General features: G+C 40.5%; 1 long non-coding RNA gene across 1 annotated transcript; it reads left to right on the forward strand.

Moving 5' to 3' along the window:
- Nucleotides 1-9576: 9576 nt before the first annotated feature.
- LOC148157812 (uncharacterized) lies at nucleotides 9577-12258 on the forward strand. Its single transcript, XR_015764041.1, has 3 exons — nucleotides 9577-11738; nucleotides 11837-11899; nucleotides 12163-12258. It is a non-coding gene; the product is annotated as an uncharacterized LOC148157812 (long non-coding RNA).
- Nucleotides 12259-20315: the final 8057 nt, after the last annotated feature.

Genomic DNA, 20315 nt, shown 5'->3' on the forward strand with positions numbered 1-20315 from the left:
ATGTCAGAAAACCAGATTTCTGTGAAAGCAGCTCTCAAAGTTCCAAAAGAATTCTCAACAAACCTGGTACGCAACCTGGGGATGTTAAAGGTTGGTCATTTATACTACTTTGCATTAATTCTATCCCCTACCATTGTTTGTCAGCAGGTATGACTGGGAAAGTGTACAGACAAAAGTTGTTGTTTTTTTCCAAACCTTTTGTCTGGATTAAGCAGCTATAAATATGTTTTAATAAGATTTCAACTTTTGTCTCTTTTTTCAACAAGGCTGTGAGCTTCTGTCTTGTAAGCCATTGTCATAGATTCATCTGTCAACCCTGAACGTTAGCAGATTGAAGGAGAGAAACAGAGGCTATAACTTGAGGATATAACTTGATTTTGTTGACAACCACAACAAAATCGCCTATTATTTTCATCGAAAAATATATAACATTTTCATTTTAATTAACAGTGATGTAACATGCAAAAAGTCTGCTACATCACCATCCTCTTCTGACTATATTAATAATATTAAAGGCAACAAAGGCTAAATTAATTATAAAAATGACCATGCAATTATTCTGCACATGCATGTTTTACTGATAATGTCTCATCTGTATGAGCTTGTTAATCCGGGAAGGTCTAGAAGTTGAGCCACTGCTTCTTCATAAGGAGCCAGTTGAGGTGGTTTGGGCACCTCAACCGGCTAGGAACCCTCCTGGCCACCATGAGGAGACCCAGAGGAAGATGCTGGAGGGACGATGTTTCTCACCTGGCCTGGGAATGCCTTGGGATTCCTGTAAAGGAGCTGGCCCAAGTGGCTGGGGAGAGGGAATCTTCCATTATCTTCCACCTAAATTAGGTGGAATTACATATTCAAGTCTCAGTATGTGTTTCACTCAGGAAGATCTTTGAAGATCTTTGGTGGTTCTTCACCACCTTGATATCTAGATGAGCAAAACTCAATGAAAAAAACACAAACTTGTAAATTGACACTTGTTACGTCCCAAGGCCTTTTCCTCTGGGTCTCTAACATCCATGTTTTAGACTCCTTAATTGGTGCTGATTGGAAGTGGAATCAGTTGGCCAGTGTCTCCAGATGACATCAGATCCACCTTAAGATGCACTACTTTCTCTGACTAAGCAGCTCATTCTTTCTGTCTCCCTTCCACTCTCTCCCCTTCCTCCCTTTCTCCCCCAATCAGTTATGATTTTTGTTAAATAAATTCCCTTTTAAGTTATCCTATACATTGCTTCCCTTTCATTTCTTATGGTTTAAGAGCCAGACCATAACACACTTTTAATCTTAAAGTTGATGTAAAAACAACATCATAGTGAATTTAAAGTAGTCCAACAAGTTTGAATTTTGATCTTGAGTTGCTGGATTTATGATGTGGGAAAAAAAAGAAAGAAAACATCCTTATTTGAAGAAGCAAAAACAAAGTGGTTAATTTTAAACAGGCTAAATGCTGTAACCATAAACTACTGATTCTGTAACCTAAAGCCTCAGAAATTCTATTTAAACACTAACATAAATCTTCAAAAAAATGTGCAGATACAAAGTAAGCAGTTCCACCCCAAGACCTCTGAAGGTACAGCCTCTTTATCAGCATCCTCCTGCTAATAAGGCAAAGTACTAACAGAAACCAGCAGTGGGTTTAGAGGTGTTCAGCAGTTTGGGGTGAGGAGAGGGGTGACGCTAATTGGCTTTCAGGGCTGCTAATATGGAAAGAAGCAACTGTTAAAAATTGCTGAAAGGAAGAGAGAAACATGAAACGCAAAGAAAAAAGTGGAAGAGGTGACCTATGGCCCCCTGATGTCATACTGGAAATTGCTACAGGGGGTCATTTAAAATCTCTCCATAAAAACAATTAAGAGGTTTGAAAGAAGCCAGCGTGGCAGCCAGGTAACTTTTGATGTTCAGGCTGAATGTGTGCTTGTGTTTGACTTGCACACAGTCATTGGCTGACTTCTCATCCAACGAACTTAAAGTGTTGCACTGGGTGTGTTTGTTTCCTTACAAAGCAGAATTAAAAATGGTTGATCACAGACGTTGTAATACAAAATAAAAGTTGATGAGTAATCTTTAACTCTTCTTTGGGGACAAGGCTGGTCTGACATATCTATCAGATTTCTAAAAAATTTTACTTCTTCAGCTAAACTTTTTGCCAAATTGTATGGGGGAATTTTTCTGCCATAATCCAAGAGCACATATTTCAGTCTGAAAGGCAGGATTTCATGTCTTTTGTTCTCAAAACTTTTAATACTTTTGCTTGCATTTTTATTTTGAAAGCAGGACTTCATATTATTCTTCTCAAAACTTATAATGCTTGTACTCATAACATCTCCTCGCCCTCAGATATTCTCTGTTCAGACTTTGCTCACTTATGAAACATTCTCTGCTTGATTCTGGAACAAAAATGCACCATCGCCTGCAACTTCTCATCCAACAAAATTAAAGTGTTTGTTTCCTTTTGTTTCCTTCTAGTGGGTGTGCCTGTGTGGCTACTATTGATTGCAGCAACCTGCGCCACCAACTGGATGTAGAGAGAAACAAAAAAGTCACTTTTCTGCTCCGTGTTACACTAAACATCTGCCAGCAGTGAGCTACTGATCGCTAACAGCCTTCTGATATTAAGGAGGAGTTTGTTCACCCAACCAACTCCCTACATCCAGTGGGTGGCGCAGGTTGCTATAATCAATGATAGCCACACAGGCACAGTCTGCACTCCAATTCATCCCAAAGGTGTTCTATCGGGTTGAGGTCAGGACTCGGTGCAGGCCACTCAAGTTCATCCACACCAGACTTTATGGACCTTGCTTTGTCATATTGGAAGAGGAAGGGACCAGCTTCAGACTGTTCCCACAAAGTTGGGAGCATGGAATTGTCCAAGATGTCTTGGAATGCTGAAACATTCAGAGTTCTTTTCAGTGGAACTAAGGGGCCAAGCCAAGCTCCTGAAAACAACCCCACCAAATTCAGCCTCCACCAAACTTTACACTTGGCACAATGCAGTCAAACAAGTATTGTTCTCCTGGCAACTGCCAAACGCAGATTTGTCCATAAGATTGTCAGATGGAGAAGCGCAATTCATCCCTCCAGAGAACATGCCTCCACTGCTCTCCAGTAGTGGCGTGTTTTACATCACTGCATCTGATGCTTTGCATTGCACTTGGTGATGTATGGCTTGGATACAGCTGCTCAACCGTGGAAACCCATTCCATGAAGCTCTCTGTGCACTGTTCATGATCTAATCTGAAGGCCAAATTAAGTCTGGAGGTCTGTAGTTATTGACTCTGCAGAAAGTTGGCAACCTATAAAGTTTGCACTATGCACTTCAACATCCGCTGATCCTGTTCCGTCAGTTTACATGGCCTACCCCTTGGCAGCTTCCATTTTCTTATAACACAGCTGACAGTTGACAGTGGAATATTTAGGAGCGAGGAAATTTCACAACTGTGTAACCCACATAAAATGTGGATGCCTCTTTAAGACACTGAGGTTAGGAAAGCTAGGTGGTCTGCCTAGCCAATAGGAAGTTTAGTTTCCAGTGAGTTTGGACCAATCAGAATTCAGACTGCCGCTGCAAGACCCGCCCTTCCGCAGCATCGAGTGTGTAAGCGAGAGAGATCCGGAAACGATTAAGCTGGGCAGCGTGAGAGTCTCTGTTTTAAAACAGTTATCCAACTAAACAAACGCTTTCCCAGATCATCCGACTTCTAAGCTGGACGCGTGAAGTGGAAAAAGAAAGAAAAGGAAAGACAAGTTAACTTTTTCTGCTGAACACCGTTAGAGCTGACTCGTTAGCTCTAACGGCCAACGGCTACTGGTTTAGCCCTAACGGCTACTAGGCTGACGGTTTAAGTTCATCTTGTTCTCCGTTCAGTTGAAGTGCCTCACGGGTCCGGACTGAGAGCCACCATATTGTTGTCCCTAACGTGTCGCATTGAGATCGGTCAGGTTTTTTTGTTTATGCTGGATTGTTCCTGAGGTGGATTCCTCCTGTGACTTTGATGGCGAGCCTTCCCACCTGGACTTAGAAAGAACTGGATTCCTGGATTCCTTCTTTCCCATTTGGAGTCCTGCTGCACCCCGCGGTGTGGTAGGCCGGTACCACTCACATCTTCACACACAGTTGGTTATGAGTGAGACCACTGACTGACATTTTTCTTTTTATTGTTTAATCCTGGAATTTCTGATCTCACCTTTTGGACTGGTTTTTATTTGGTACTTTGTAACAAACTGCTGTGTAGGAAATTCTCCTCATGTGAATGGTGTTGAGCTGAACCTAATTGGAACTGGAATTGATTGATCTGTTGCCTATTACGATTTAGAATTCAGATTACCAGGGTGCACCCAAAAGATTCAAAACTGAGAACTAGCACTTGGCCAAGTATTTGTATTATTTTTTTTTTGTATTTTATTGTGTGTAATTTTATTTTCATAATTGTGTGTCTTGTATAACTGTTTGTTAATTTCATGGTTTATGTCACTAAAGCCAGTTGTTTTTTTAAAATTCATTTAACTGCCTTTGTGTGTCATTTAAACACCCCACTATGCTCCGATAGTCGAACCTATTGGCCCATTCATCTAATATATAAAATACCCTTCTCATCTGTGTTACAGAAGAAGCTTTGGCGAGCGCAGCCAGGAGCTAGAGTGTGTGTTTAAGTGTCAGACATCTTACCCCTGTTGTTTGAACGTCCCAAGTACTTTTTCTGAAAAGAAAAATGGATGTGGTACTCCGGGAGTCCGTACAAATTTCCCATTCTGTGGTTGTTAGTGGTTTAACAGGGTCAGAGACAGATGAGGAAGTGTCCACCTTTCTCCAGAAGTATGGGTCCATTAATCGTTACATTCGCTTAGATGATCCTAAGTCAGATTTCCATAAAAACATGATTATTGAGTTTTCACATGAGACTGCCATGCAGACATTAGAGCCATTGTTGCCTCTTCAGCTTCCAAGCACGACTCAAGCAGGCATTGTGTATGAGTTAAAGGCTTTAGGAAGTGTCTACACATTAGATGCCAGAAGCAAAGCTACTAAGATGTACATGGAACAGCTCTCTGAAATTGCCAGGCTGAGTGGAAATTCATTAGGGGAAATGTTGAAGGAGGAACTTAAAAATCTGGTTTCATCTGCAGAAAGTATTTTTGCCCAATCACCTGAGACTGATCCAGAATCCTCAGCTTCACAGAGTCCAACCCCACGAAAAGACTCAACTAGCCAAAGAGATGTTTCATCTTCTGAAAACCCTCAACCAGTGACGCCTACCAAATCCACGATTTTGACACCGGCAAGTGATCCAAGTGAGCCTTATATCCCTTCCATTTCCAGTAAAAACCTGATTGATCTCAACCCCCCACAGACTTTTTCTGTTTCATCTGAATCCACCGCTATGCCCCTAATCGATGTTAACCCACCTGCAGTTCAGCGAGTGGTGGTTGAGCATGTGGTGCGCAGCAATGATAACTCACCCCAGTTTGCTTCACCCAGTAGACTCAGAGCTTTTTCAGGCAAGAGTCCACGTCCAACCCATGAAGCAGATTATGATACATGGCGTGCAAGTGTTGAAATTCTTGTCAGAGACCCATCTGTGTCAGACTTGCATTGCACACATCGTATATTAGACAGTCTTCTTCCTCCTGCTTCTGAAATGATCAAACATTTGAGCCCACAGTCTAATCCCTCAACTTATCTCAAGTTGCTTGACTCCGCTTACGGTACAGTTGAAGATGGTGACGAGCTTTATGCTAGGTTCATGAGCACGTTCCAGAATGATGGAGAGCTACCTTCTGTTTTCCTGCAGAGACTGCACACTGCTCTAAGCAAAACAATGAGACGTGGTGGTGTATCCGCTCATGAGTTTGACCAACAGCTTTTAAAGCAATTCTGTAGAGGTTGTTGGGAAAATGCTTTAATAGTCGATCTTCAGTTGGAACAAAAGAAAGAAAAACCACCTACCTTTGCAGAATTGTTGCTCCTTCTTAGGACAGAAGAAGATAAACAGGCTGCAAAAATGACTCGCATGCGACAGCATTTTGGCCATGCTAAGTCTGGCCATAACCCCAGCAGGCAGCGTGCCATGTCACAAGTACATATTGCACATGACACAATTGATTTGATAAATAAAACCGATTTTGAGATGCTCAAGCAACACATTGCTGACCTCAGCATTCAGGTGAAGAGCATGGTGTCCGCGGGCCAAAAGCCAAAACAACCTAAGGAACAAAAAGCAAAGTCTGTTCCTCTAAGTGTCACACATGAAGCCCATGTGGTGAAACCAAAAACAGCCCATCAGCATCCCTCCACATTTAAAGCAAATGGCAGACCACGTCCCTGGTACTGTTTCCAATGTGGAGAGGATGGCCATGTTGTTTCAGTTTGTGATAAAGCACCAAATCCTTCCCTAGTAGCAGCTAAGAAAAAACAGCTAAAAGAAAAGCAGGCTGCTTGGGAAGCCTCTAATGCTTCTCAGAGTGAGACACATTTAAACTAGTGTCAGCTCCCATAGAGGGACGTATGGGAGCAAAGTTACAAAACTCCAGTCCCAAAACCATGAAATCTGTTGTCAAGAGTGTTGAGGTAGAAGGGTCAAAATTACCACATGGCCTTGTGGGAACTAAAACCACAGCTCAAGTATCCATTGCAGGGAAAGACACAAACTGTCTACTGGACACAGGTTCACAAGTCACAACTGTGCCCCAGTCCTTTTATGAAAAACACCTTTCTGATCTGACCATTCATTCTTTAAATGATTTGCTTGAAGTGGAGGGTGCTAATGGCCAGTTTGTTCCCTATTTAGGATATGTTGAGCTTACCATCACCTTTCCTAAAGAGTTTGTTGGCTCTGATATTGAAATTAATACTTTGGCCTTGATTATTCCACACCTCCGCTCTACAGCCCATGAACAGGTGCTTATAGGCACAAACACACTCGACGTTCTTTATGCTGATTACCAGAAACTTTCACCTTTTCAGCCTTTGATGAATGGATATCAGGCTGTTCTCAAAATACTTGAGATACGACAAAGGGAGTCTAACCACAGCCTTGGTTGTGCAAAACTAATAGACAAGCTGCCTAAAGTTGTTCCTGCAAGACAGACTGCTGTCGTTGAGGCTTCTGTTCATGTTGATCGTTTCAACATTCAAAGAGATGTCATTATTGAGCAACCATCAGCTTCTGCTCTACCGAATGGGTTGCTGGTTTCAGCGATTGCAGTAACTTTACCAAGCAAGCGCTCATGTCATCTTCCTGTCGTACTGAGAAATGACACCAATCATGACATTGTCATTCCCCCCAAAACTATTGTGGCAGATGTTAATGCTGTAGTACAAGTGTTACACAAAGAACATGCTGCCAGTGAGCTAGACTGTTCTCAGTCTCCAGCAAAGTCTTCCCGAGAGCTAAGCTTTGATTTTGGAGACTCACCCTTATCCACTGAATGGAGAGACCGAATAACAAAAATGTTAAACACCATGCCAAACGTTTTCTCTCAGAATGACCTGGATTTTGGCCATACTGATAAGGTAAAACACAGAATCAAGCTCAGTGATGAGACGCCTTTTAAGCAAAGAGCCCGCCCGATACACCCCAATGATGTGGATGCTGTGAGACAACATCTACAGGAACTCCTAGATTCTGGAGTCATCCGGGAATCTGAGTCCCCATTCGCTTCCCCAATCGTTGTGGTTCGCAAAAAGAATGGTTCTGTTCGTCTGTGTGTAGATTACAGAAAGCTGAATCTACAGACCATTAAAGACGCCTACGCTCTTCCAAAACTGGAAGATGCTTTCACTGCACTTGCTGGTTCTAAGTGGTTCTCCGTCCTAGACCTCAAGTCAGGTTACTACCAGGTCGAAATGGAAGAAGCAGACAAGTATAAGACCGCATTTGTGTGTCCAGTTGGATTCTGGGAATTTAACAGGATGCCCCAAGGAATAACAAATGCGCCTTCAACCTTCCAAAGACTGATGGAAAAGTGTGTTGGTGATATGAACCTAAAGGAAGTTTTAGTGTTCATTGATGACCTGATCATTTTCTCATCATCACTGGAAGAACATGAACAGCGCTTGCAGCGTGTCCTTGAACGACTGATGACATATGGTTTGAAACTGGCACCAGAAAAGTGCAAATTCTTTCAAACCTCAGTAAAATATCTTGGCCACATTGTTTCTGAGAGAGGTGTCGAAACCGACCCAGAGAAAGTTCAGGCCTTAAAGACCTGGCCAATCCCCACAAATCTTAAAGAGCTTCAATCCTTTTTAGGATTTGCTGGATACTACCGACGATTCATTCAGGGGTACTCTACTATTGTAAAGCCCCTTAATGAACTAACTTCCGGTTATCCACCGCTCAGAAAGTTGAACAAGAGACAGAAGATAAATGCAGGTTCAGAGTATCGCGACCCAAAGGAGTCCTTTGGTCAGCGGTGGACATCCCAATGTCAGGGAGCCTTTGATGATATAATAAGAAAGCTATCATCAGCTCCAGTCTTGGGATTTGCAGACCCCCAACTTCCGTATGTCCTACATACAGATGCCAGCACTGTTGGCCTTGGGGCTGCATTATATCAGGTTCAAGATGGTCAATCTCGAGTCATAGCTTTTGCAAGTCGAGGACTTTCCAAGAGTGAGAGAAAGTACCCAGCTCATAAGCTTGAATTCTTGGCCCTTAAGTGGGCAGTCACAGAAAAATTTTCTGATTACCTTTATGGTACAGATTTCACAGTAGTGACTGACAGCAACCCACTTACATATATTTTAACATCCGCAAAGCTTGATGCGACGGGGTACAGGTGGTTGTCCAGTCTTTCTACTTACTCATTCAGTCTTCAGTACAGATCGGGTAAGCAAAATCTTGATGCCGACGCACTCTCTCGCCGACCTCACAATCCACCAAAGGATGATTATGCATCCAAGAAGGAAAGCGAGAGAATCCGGCAGTTCACACTGTACCATCTGAGTAACCTTCAAAATCCAGAAACTGTTTCCCAGGAGGTGATCAAGGCTATTTGTGAACGTCATATGGTCACTTCATCAGTACCTGATGTTCAAGCTACCACTCCTGGATTGACTTTGGTTGAATCCCTTACTCACCAGTCCTCAGCAATTCCCGACTGCTTCCTGCAGGAGCAAGTAGATGGGTCCCCTCTTGTCCATTCATTTTCAGAAGAAGAGTTGAGGCAAAAACAAACCTTAGATCCTGCTATCAATGCAGTCGTTGTACTTTTGGAGTCTGGTGAAACTCCATGTCCCAGCCTTAAGCTGGAGTTACCAGAACTACCCTTGTTACTCAGAGAGTTGTCTCGGTTGGAAATACAGAATGGAGTGCTCTATCGTAAGCGACAGGATGGTCCAAACATCTCATATCAGCTCGTGCTGCCTGAGGAGCTAAGAGCTACGGCACTTAGGAGTCTTCATCATGATATGGGCCATCTTGGAGTCGAACGAACAGTAGATTTGGCAAGAACCAGATTTTATTGGCCAAAAATGTACATGACCATAGAGAAAATGGTTAAAACCTGTGAGCGATGTATTCGCCGAAAAACACATCCAGAGAAAGCCGCTCCACTAATGAACATTAAGACCTGCCGACCCCTTGAACTGGTGTGCATTGACTTTTTGTCAATAGAGCCAGACTGCTCAAACACAAAAGATGTTCTTGTAATAACTGATCATTTTACAAAATATGCAGTGGCTATGCCAACTCCAAACCAGCGAGCACAGACCGTAGCAAAGTGCCTCTGGGAAAACTTCATTGTTCACTATGGTTTTCCTGAAAAGCTCCTTAGTGATCAGGGTGCTGATTTCGAATCAAAAACCATTAAAGAACTCTGTGAACTTATTGGCATGAGGAAAGTGCGCACAACCCCTTACCATCCCAGGGGAAATCCAGTTGAAAGATTCAATCGCACTCTTCTTCAGATGCTTGGAACACTTGATAAGTCAGATAAACTCCGCTGGAAAGACTTTGTCAAACCTCTGGTACATGCTTATAATTGTACAAAGAGTGACGTGACTGGATTCTCCCCGTACGAATTAATGTTCGGGAGACAACCCAGACTGCCCATTGACTTGATCTTCAGATTGCCCACCAATGATAGTAAGCAGACTCATTCCCAGTATGTTGGCAATCTAAAATCTCGGTTGGAAGAAAGTTACCATATTGCTACTAGTAATGCAGCAAAGAATGCAAGTCGCAATAAAGCCAGATTTGACCGGCGGGTGATTGAATCAACCTTGCAGACAGGAGACAGAGTTCTCGTACGAAATGTGAAGCTGCGTGGAAAACATAAGTTGGCAGACAAGTGGGAGGAGGATGTTTATATTGTCCTCAAGCGAGCTGGAGAAATGCCAGTTTATACTGTCAAACCTGAAAGTAAAGATGGACCAGTGCGGACTCTGCACAGAGACTTGCTTCTGCCATGTGGATTCCTGTCAGCAGCTGCAGAACCTGAAACAGTCAAACCTCGTCCAAACAAGAGACCAAGAACAAGACAATGTCCAGTCGTCGAGAGTGAAGAGGAGATCATCTCAGATTTGGATGATGTACCTGATTGGACATTCTTCCCTCGTATTATATCAAAACCTGATACATATGTTGTAGTGCCTGAAACTCACAAGTCGAGTGAGCCTCCTTGTGCAGCCCAGAAAGCAGCAGAAACAGAGGAGTCTGTAGTTTCCCTCTCACCTGATGCTCCAGCAACTCAGTCCCTTGTAGGAGATGGAAGTACTGGAGATATTCACGGTGCATCAAGTGTCAACTCACCTGAAAGTGTCAACTCACCTGAAAGTGTCAACTCACCTGAAAGTGTCAACTCACCTGAAAGTGTCAACTTACCTGAAAATGTCAACTTACCTGAACATGACAACTCACCTGAACAAGCAGAAGTTTTGCCTGAACTGAACTCAGTTAACAGATCCCCCCAGTGTTTGGATTCACAGCAGTCTGAGGAAACTCCTCCAGATAATGAAATAAGCTCAGATGCAGCATATGATGATGGGTGTTGTGATGCAAATGCACCTGTTACTGCCCAGCCTGAACCCTTAAAGTTTCAGACTGATGGACTTCAAGATGGTGAAACATCCCTCCGTCGCTCTCAAAGAGTGCACACAAAGCCTAATAGATTAGAATATGTAAAACTTGGAAATCCGCTGATAATGGTGGTGAATTCTCTTTTCCAGGGTCTTAGTGAGGCATTGACTAGCTCCCTGAATGGTTTTGAGAATGTACCCCATAATTCCGTCAGGCATGTGTAAGCCGTGTGACACAGTGTCACATTGCAGATGCCCAGGGACGGGCATACCCTTCAGAGGGGAGGGTGTAACCCACATAAAATGTGGATGCCTCTTTAAGACACTGAGGTTAGGAAAGCTAGGTGGTCTGCCTAGCCAATAGGAAGTTTAGTTTCCAGTGAGTTTGGACCAATCAGAATTCAGACTGCCGCTGCAAGACCCGCCCTTCCGCAGCATCGAGTGTGTAAGCGAGAGAGATCCGGAAACGATTAAGCTGGGCAGCGTGAGAGTCTCTGTTTTAAAACAGTTATCCAACTAAACAAACGCTTTCCCAGATCATCCGACTTCTAAGCTGGACGCGTGAAGTGGAAAAAGAAAGAAAAGGAAAGACAAGTTAACTTTTTCTGCTGAACACCGTTAGAGCTGACTCGTTAGCTCTAACGGCCAACGGCTACTGGTTTAGCCCTAACGGCTACTAGGCTGACGGTTTAAGTTCATCTTGTTCTCCGTTCAGTTGAAGGTAAAACCTAATTTATATTATATTCTTACTTTGTTCACAATGAAAGCTCATATTATCAAGGTTAAAGCACGGAAAATATGCCTTATTACACTATCTAGTGCCTCACGGGTCCGGACTGAGAGCCACCATATTGTTGTCCCTAACGTGTCGCATTGAGATCGGTGAGCATATTCTGTGCCTTTCATTTGGGTTTTTGTTCTGTTTATCACATTTTTGTTGAATAATATTGTTTATCTGAACTATTTGATTATTAAAATGTAAACTTTTACTGATTTTGGATAAAATGTAATGTTTAATATTGTTTGAAGAAATGCTTTTGTAATTTACAGTAATTGATGTCAAATATATAGAAACATGATTTAAGGATTAAAGCTAGAACAGCTTAATAAAATCCTATGATTCTGCTGGTCCTGTCTGTTGACAGGTCAGGTTTTTTTGTTTATGCTGGATTGTTCCTGAGGTGGATTCCTCCTGTGACTTTGATGGCGAGCCTTCCCACCTGGACTTAGAAAGAACTGGATTCCTGGATTGTCTTAAAGAGGCATCCACATTTTATGTGGGTTACAACTGGATTTGTTCCATAGGTGGATGGATAATTATAAGGGCTGCACAGTGGCACAGCTGGTTGAGCTGTTGCCTTGCATCAAGAAGGTTCTGGGTTTGATTCCTGGCCTGGGGTCTTTCTGCATGTTAGTCCAAAAACATGACTGTCAGGTAAACTGGCCTCTCCAAATTCTCTCTAGGTATGCATGTTTGTCCTGTGTGTCTCTGTGTTGCCCTGCGACAGACTGGCGACCTGTCCAGGGTGTACCCTGCCTCTCGCCTGGATCGTTAGCTGGAAATAGGCACAAGCACCTCCTGACCCCACTAAGGGACAAGGGTGTACAGAAAATGGATGGAGGTGGCATCCTATCACAGTTCCATGCTGGAATTCACTGAGCTCATGAGAGCAACCCATTGTTCATAAATGTTTGTCAAACAGTCTGTACACCTAGCTGCTTAATTTTATACACTTGTGACCATGGAAGCGGTTGGAACACCTGATTCCAATGCAAGATTAATGCAAATACTTTTGTTAATGTAGTGTATTTGCTTGTATTATAACCACATCATAAAACCATAGTTTAAAATTAGAAGGTAGCAAGTTCAGTGATTATTTTGAAATCACATTATAATTTAACACTAAATTAAGTCAGAATGTTTCTCAAACAAAACAATGTTAAAATGACCAAAACCATAATATATTTTCTTCAGGCTTAAATGCATAGCAGTGATTCTTGAGAAGAGGGACAAAACAGGTCCTATGGATAAAGCACAAAATTTGAATAAAATATACACAAAGTATAATTTTTTTCAAATATCTGACTAATCTAAACTGGCCACGTGAGCACAACAATGTATGTTTTCCTGGTGTTTGCTGAATATTATTCATTTTAAGCTTTGTAGTGGTGTCTGTAAAATCCTTTGTCCTGGAGCAGAACTCAGCAGATTATAATAGTTTAAAACAATTAAAGGAATACTAAGATAATATATTATGACAATTAAGTCTAAGTATTCAAATAAATAATTATAAAAGTATCAATAAATTGAATTAAAAATCATTTTTATATATTTTCCAACTCAATTGAAATTTGTCCCAAGTTTTTGTCAACACCATCAGACATAAAAAGAATTAAAAAAAATAAAAATAAAAATCAGGCATTATTGAGGGGCATCAGAACTTCTGAGGACCTCATGACCTCTTCCTGCCTCTTCCTTTGCTAAGAAGGCTAGTTAGCTCTGGTTAGCATATGTTATTCTTTAGTTTTTTCTTCTGTTTTATTCCTCAGATAGATTTTATGTTGTTTTTTGTTCTAAATATTTCGGTAACACTTTATTTGAAAGGGGTTGAATAAGACTGTCATGACACTTTCATAAACATGACATAACACATGTCATGAACATCAATAAGTCTTCATGAATATTTATGACTGTTGTCATAAAGCGTCATTTGGTAAATTATGACACGTTTAATACAAAGTTGACATTATTCAAAATGTCTTTGTTTTGACAACTTGACATTAACCAAGAAATCAATTACTGTTTAAACTTTACCTTTAATAACATAAAGTTACCTAATTTTTAAAGTGCAATCAGTAATACTTTTATAACAAATTTATATCAGTAATGATTTCTTGGTTAATCTCAAGTTGTCATAACAAAGACATTTTGAATAATGTCAACTTTGTATTAAAAGTGTCATAATTTACCGAATGACGCTTTATGACAACAGTCATAAATATTCATGAAGGCTTATTCATGTTCATGACAGGTGTTATGTCAGTCTTATTCAACCCCCTTCAAATAAAGTGTTACCAAAAGAAGTTCCTATTTGACCAAAGAGAAAGAAGCAGATGAAATATTCCCAAAGATAATTAGGTAAGTCGTTTTTGTGTTAATATTTTCACCATGTGAAGTGGAGTGGGACAGCCAGTGGGAATGGGGAGCAGGAATCAACATTCACCAGCTGAATTAAGTTACGTTTTAGACAACTAAAACTGATGTTAAATCTATTTATTAATAAGCTTCTTGTAACAACCCTAAGTTAGAGTATCTGGTTAGAAATAATTTAGAATGCTCATTAAGTAAAAAGATGCATTAATGTGCCTAAAACTATATGTTAAATGATGCATTCGAATAACAGTGGCAGTCTGTCTGAACTTCTGCCAGACAAATATTTGATCAGAATAATTTTGTTCAGCTCCAGTTATTATTCCACTTGTATTAAGAAATAATTGTATTGCACTTTATAACAACCAGTCATGTTAACTAGGCATTTGTCTGCCAGTCTACCATTCTGACAGTGTGCAGCAAGGGACATTTTTGAAATGGTATTTAAATAAATGCTGGAATATGATGACATTGTTTTTTGTTTTTGTTCTTTTTTTAAGTGACCACAATGAATTGAGTCATCACCGACTATGAGAATGTCCAGAAGAGATTCACCAAGTTTGAATTCATGAAAAGGCTTTCGCCATGATTAACTATTGCAAGAACATCTGTAATTTCTGAGCATTTCTGGACACCTTCAAAGAGCTGCTTCCAGGAAATGAAGACAAGAAGATCTCCTGTTTTCAGAGCATTACAGGAAGACTATTACGAAGGAGATGGCTGAGGCAAAAAATGTTACTGTTGAAAGAACCTATTTTCTTAAGTTAAAGAATAAGTAATTCTGTTTTAGTTTTTCAATCAGCATTTCAGAGTAACAACATACTGACCACCAGACGTTAAATCCTCTGTTATCTTAGAACAAGTTATCTTTTGTTTTATTCCAATGTACAAAGGGTTTGTTCTACAGTTATGATGGTAGTTATAAGTAGTCCAGTATGTTTCACTTCATTTGAGGTAAGACTTAATTTCAATAACTCTGTTAGCATTGCATTTGACACTGTTAGCATTGCATTTGACACTGTTAGCATTGCATTTGATGCAATGCTAACATTGCATCAAATGCAATGTTAGCATTACATCTTTATAATTGTTGCTACTAGTTTCAATTTACTTGAGGTAAAAGTTAATATTAATGACACTGTAATGACACTTAATGACTTTGTCATAACTGTTGTAACTTGTTTCACTTTACTTGAGGTAATAGTTAATATTAATGACATTGTAATGACACTTAATGACATATTCATAACTGGTGCTACTTGTTCCACTTTAGTTGATGTAAAAGAAATTGTTAATGAGTCTGTTATTAAATCATTTGACCGTGTAATAAAGCTTAGTGAAATCTTTATTGCTTGTCCTACTTGTTTTGCTTTATTTCAGGGAGTGGAAATCTTAATCATTGTTTTGTTAAAGCTGTTTGCTAGTGTTATGACTACTATTATGACAAATTTATGTTAGATCATGATTTCTTGGTTAATGACAAGTTGTCATAACAAAAACATTTTGAATAATGTCAACTTTGTATTAAAAGTGTAATTATTTACCGAATGACACTTTATGACAACAGTCATAGCTATTAATGAAGACTTAATGATGTTCATGACAGGTGTTATGTCATGTTTATGACAGTGTCATGACAGTCTTATTCAACTCCCTTCAAATAAAGTGTTACCGATATTTCTTTTGTTTCTTGGGAAGCATTTGTCTTTAACGCTGAGTAAAAGTATCACTAATAGGGTATTTTAAAAATTATTTTATATTTATTTTTGTCAGATGGTGATGACAAAGTTCTGGGTCAGGTCCATTAAAAATGTAATTTTCAAAAAAAATGTTGCAACTGGGAGCCTGCACCTTAGCATTCTTACATTTCCAAAACATTATTTGTCATATTTGAATACATAAGCTTGAGGAATAATTAAATTTTTGGGGGGAGAAAATGAACCCATTTTGTCCCTCTTCTCAAGAATCACTGATAGAACATCTGGGGTGATGGTAGCAACAGAGGTAGGAGTTTGTCCTAAAATCTTTGGGTTGCTGCCCCATAAGTCTCTGTTGTTGTGAGCTTTGGCAAGATTCTTTTCATCCACCTTGCCTGCTGCTGGTGGTCAGAAGGGCAGGTGAGGCAATATGGCAGCCTCACTGCTATCAGACTGCTCAAGCGTAGCTATGACTATAGTCCAGTAGCTTGCCATCATCAGTGTGAATGTGTGCATGAATGAGAATGACTGATTTCATTGTAAGGTATCTTTGAGTGACCTGATGTCATTTCATATAAAAACATATGACTGAGATTGCTTAATTAATTACATTGCATCCCTTAAATTAGTAGGTTCCATGATCGCAAAATTAATTTTAAAATCCCATACGGGAAAAACTTACATACATAAATAATAATTTTCATGATTGTTATTAATATATGTACATTATCTTTATTATTTCTGGTCTAAAGCAGAAGATTACAGAAGAAAAAACTTATAATTGTAAAGGAGGAACAAATACTTAGAAGCTACAGATATTGTATTTGAAAAATAGGGTAAGTTTAATTCTAGATTTCTGTTTCAAGCTGACCTTACTCAGAAAGTCCTCAGTCAGAAGTTCTGGGTTTTATGTGCACAGTAAACTCCACAGGTATCGCAACACTGGTCCTCCTTGATCTTTTAATGTGCTGAAACCTGTGGTCTCCAGCAACATTAGGTGCAAGAAGAGTGTACACATTAACTTGTTGGGACTGGCAATAAAATCAGTGCTAGTACAGTTAAATTGCAATTCTGCTCACCTCAGCACAATGAAAACTAGGGTTGTATATATATATATATATATATATATATATATATATATATATATATATATATATATATATATATATATACAACCCTAGTATATATATATATATATATATACTATATATATATATATATATATATATATATATATATATATACATATATATATATATATATATATATATATATATATATATATATATATATATATATATATATATATGTGTGTGTGTGTGTGTGTGTGTGTGTGTGTGTGTGGTTGATGCAAACTGAATCAAATATCTCATCAAGTTTCATACAATTACAAGTGTAATCGTATGTATACGATTCAGTGAGTGCAACAAGAAGATAAGTCTGATCATTTTCAGAGATATATTCTCAAAACAGACAAAACAAAATAATGTTGATCCCAGAAGCACTCCTGCAATGTTTGATTTTCCGCAAATTGCATGTACATTCCTTACACTTACAGTAGATCCAGGTAACATGTTTTCATGGAAACAAGACAAAATAGGAAGTAGTGGGACAGCCAGAAGAACCAAATGAGTATCAACAATCAGCTTGTCTTAGAGAAAGTATCTCAGATGTTTTTTTTGAGTCACTTGCCATTTCTGCATCACCAGGTCTCTAGTTACAAAGAAAAACAATACCTCCATTATTTCAATTCAGTTTCAGTTGAGTTCATTTATATAGCGCTAATTCAAAACAATGTCGCAAGTGATTTTTCATTGGGTTCACTGCTATATTGCCATTAGTAGGATAAGAGCACTGGCTCTTCATTTCAGGGTTGAAAAACCATAGAAAGAAAAAACAAAGAAACAATGATCCATGGTTTTGAGACATACAGTGATCCCTCGCTATAGCACGGTTCACCTTTCACCGTCTCGCTGCTTCGCGGATTTTTTTGTGCAGTTTTTTTTCACAGTGCATTGTGTTCTGCAACCTGATTGGCTAAACAGTCTCCGAGCTCCTTCTCTACCTGTGTGCCAATAAGCTTACAGTATTTAAATATAAGTAATACAGACTGGCCATTCAAGAGATGAAAGCTGAAAACTTTGAATGCCTGCTGGAAAAAACTGTCCAGAATCAGCACAAAACCCGACCGGAGGCTCGGTTAACAAGATCCATCGCTCTGCCGTAGATACAGCTGTCATGAGGGGGTGTAGGTGGTGGTGAGGAGAGACGCTGAGACCCAGGTTATAGTGATGATGATGAAGATTTTAATGATGAAGATACTCCAACAGTCCAAAACACAGGCAGCACGGCAGAGAGACAGGCACGCAGCCAAATACCGGTAGCAACTGATAAACTGGACATGAAACGAGAGCACGCACAAACCAGGACTTGGCAGTTCCACTGGTGAGTACGATTTAACGTTAGAGCAGTAACAAACCAACTTAGACGATAGACACAGTTAGACAAGGACCCGACAAAGAACACAGACAACAGGTGGGTTTAAATACACACGGGGTAATCAGGGGAATGAGACACACCTGGGGAGCAATCAGCGGGGAGGACAGGACAGAGACTCACAGGAAACAGGACTGAACACAGAAAAACTCAAAAATAAACACGGATCTTGACAACAGCTGTGAGTCTCGCAGGGCAGGTTGGAGGAGACGCTTTAATGACATGACTCTGGATCACATTAAGACCCGATTGATGAACAAGCATACCCACTGACCTGAAAACAGGTTTTGTTCTTAGGTTTCAATGTAGAGTATTTAATTATGCTTTATAATAATTGTAAAAACTAAAGGTAACTACTTTGTGGATTTCACTTATTGCGGGTTATTTTCGGAACCCAACCCCTGCAAAAAACGAGGGATCACTGTACTCATCTCTCAGTCTTAAAAACATTAGCCTCTCTATATCTGCATAAACAGCCACCCATGCACAGAAGACTCTTCTGTATTTATTGTGTTTTGACTGCTCTGAATACCACTTAGATTTAGGGAAATGTGGAGTGCGATCACATACCACATTTCCACTCCCTCCCACAACGCTGCAGTAACAAGCACTTCAAATCTGATAGCGAATTCTTAATACCATGCTTTATAAACACATATGCCAGTGGTATTCTTTTTGGTGGCATCTCTGCTTTTTGCAGACGATGTGGTCCTGTTGGCTTCATAAGAACATGATCTGCAGCTCTCGCTGAAGCAGTTCCCAGCCGAGTGTGAAGCGGCCGGGATGAGGATCAGTGCCTCCAAATCTGAGGCCATGGTCTTGAGTCAGAAAAGGGTAGAGTGCCTTCTCCGGGTCGGAGGGGATGTCCTGCCACAAGTGAAGGAGCTTAAGTATCTGGGGATCTTGTTCACGAATGGGGGAAGAAAGGAGGGGGAGATTGACAGGTGAATTGGCACAGTGTCTGACCAGGTACAATCGGTACAGTGAAGCGGACACTGTACCGATTCATCATGGTGAAGAGAGAGCTGAGCCAAAAAGCGAAGCTGTTGATTTACTGATCGATCGACATTCCTACCCTCATCTATGGTCATGAGTTTTGGGTCATGATTGAAAGAACGAGGTCGCTCTGTCATCTGGGAGGGACTCAGAGTAGAGCCGCTGCTCCTTCACGTCGAGAGGAGCCATTGAGGTGGCTTGGGCATCTGGTAAGGATGCCTCCTGGACGCCTCCCTGGTCAGATGTCCCGGGCACGTCCCACCGGGAAGAGGCCCCATAGCAACACGGCAACTTTCTTCCAACTGAGATTTTAAATTGCCAACATACTGGGAATGAGTCTGCTTACTAGCATTGGTGGGCAATCTGAAGATCAGGTCAATGAGTAGTCTGTGTTGTCCCCCGAACATTAATTCGTACGGGGAGAATCCAGTTACATCACTCTTTGTACAATTATAAGCATGTACCAAAGGTTTGACAAAGTCTTTCCAGCGGAGTTTATCTGACTTATCAAGTGTTCCAAGCATCTGAAGAAAAGTGCGATTGAATCTTTCAACCGGATTTCCCTTGGGGTGGTATGGGGTTATGTGCACTTTCCTCATGCCAATAAGTTCACAGAGTTCCTTAATGGTTTTTGATTTGAAATCAGCACCCTGATCACGAAGGAGCTTTTCAGGAAAACCATAATGGACAGTGAAGTTTTCCCAGAGGCACTTCGCTACGGTCTGTGCTCGCTGGTTTGGAGTTGGTATAGCCACTGCATGTTTTGTAAAATGATCAGTTATTACTAGAACATCTTTCGTATTTGAGCGATCTGGCTCTATTGACAAAAAGTCAATGCACACCAGTTCTAGAGGTCGGCAGGTTTTAATGTTCACCAGTGGAGCGGCTTTCTCTGGATATGTTTTTCAGCGAATACATCTCTAACAGGCTTTAACCATTTTCTCTATGGTCATGTACC

The sequence above is a fragment of the Poecilia mexicana genome, unplaced genomic scaffold (assembly GCF_051168715.1).
Source record: "Poecilia mexicana isolate PSO_F unplaced genomic scaffold, ASM5116871v1 scaffold_8, whole genome shotgun sequence".
NCBI lineage: Eukaryota > Metazoa > Chordata > Actinopteri > Cyprinodontiformes > Poeciliidae > Poecilia > Poecilia mexicana.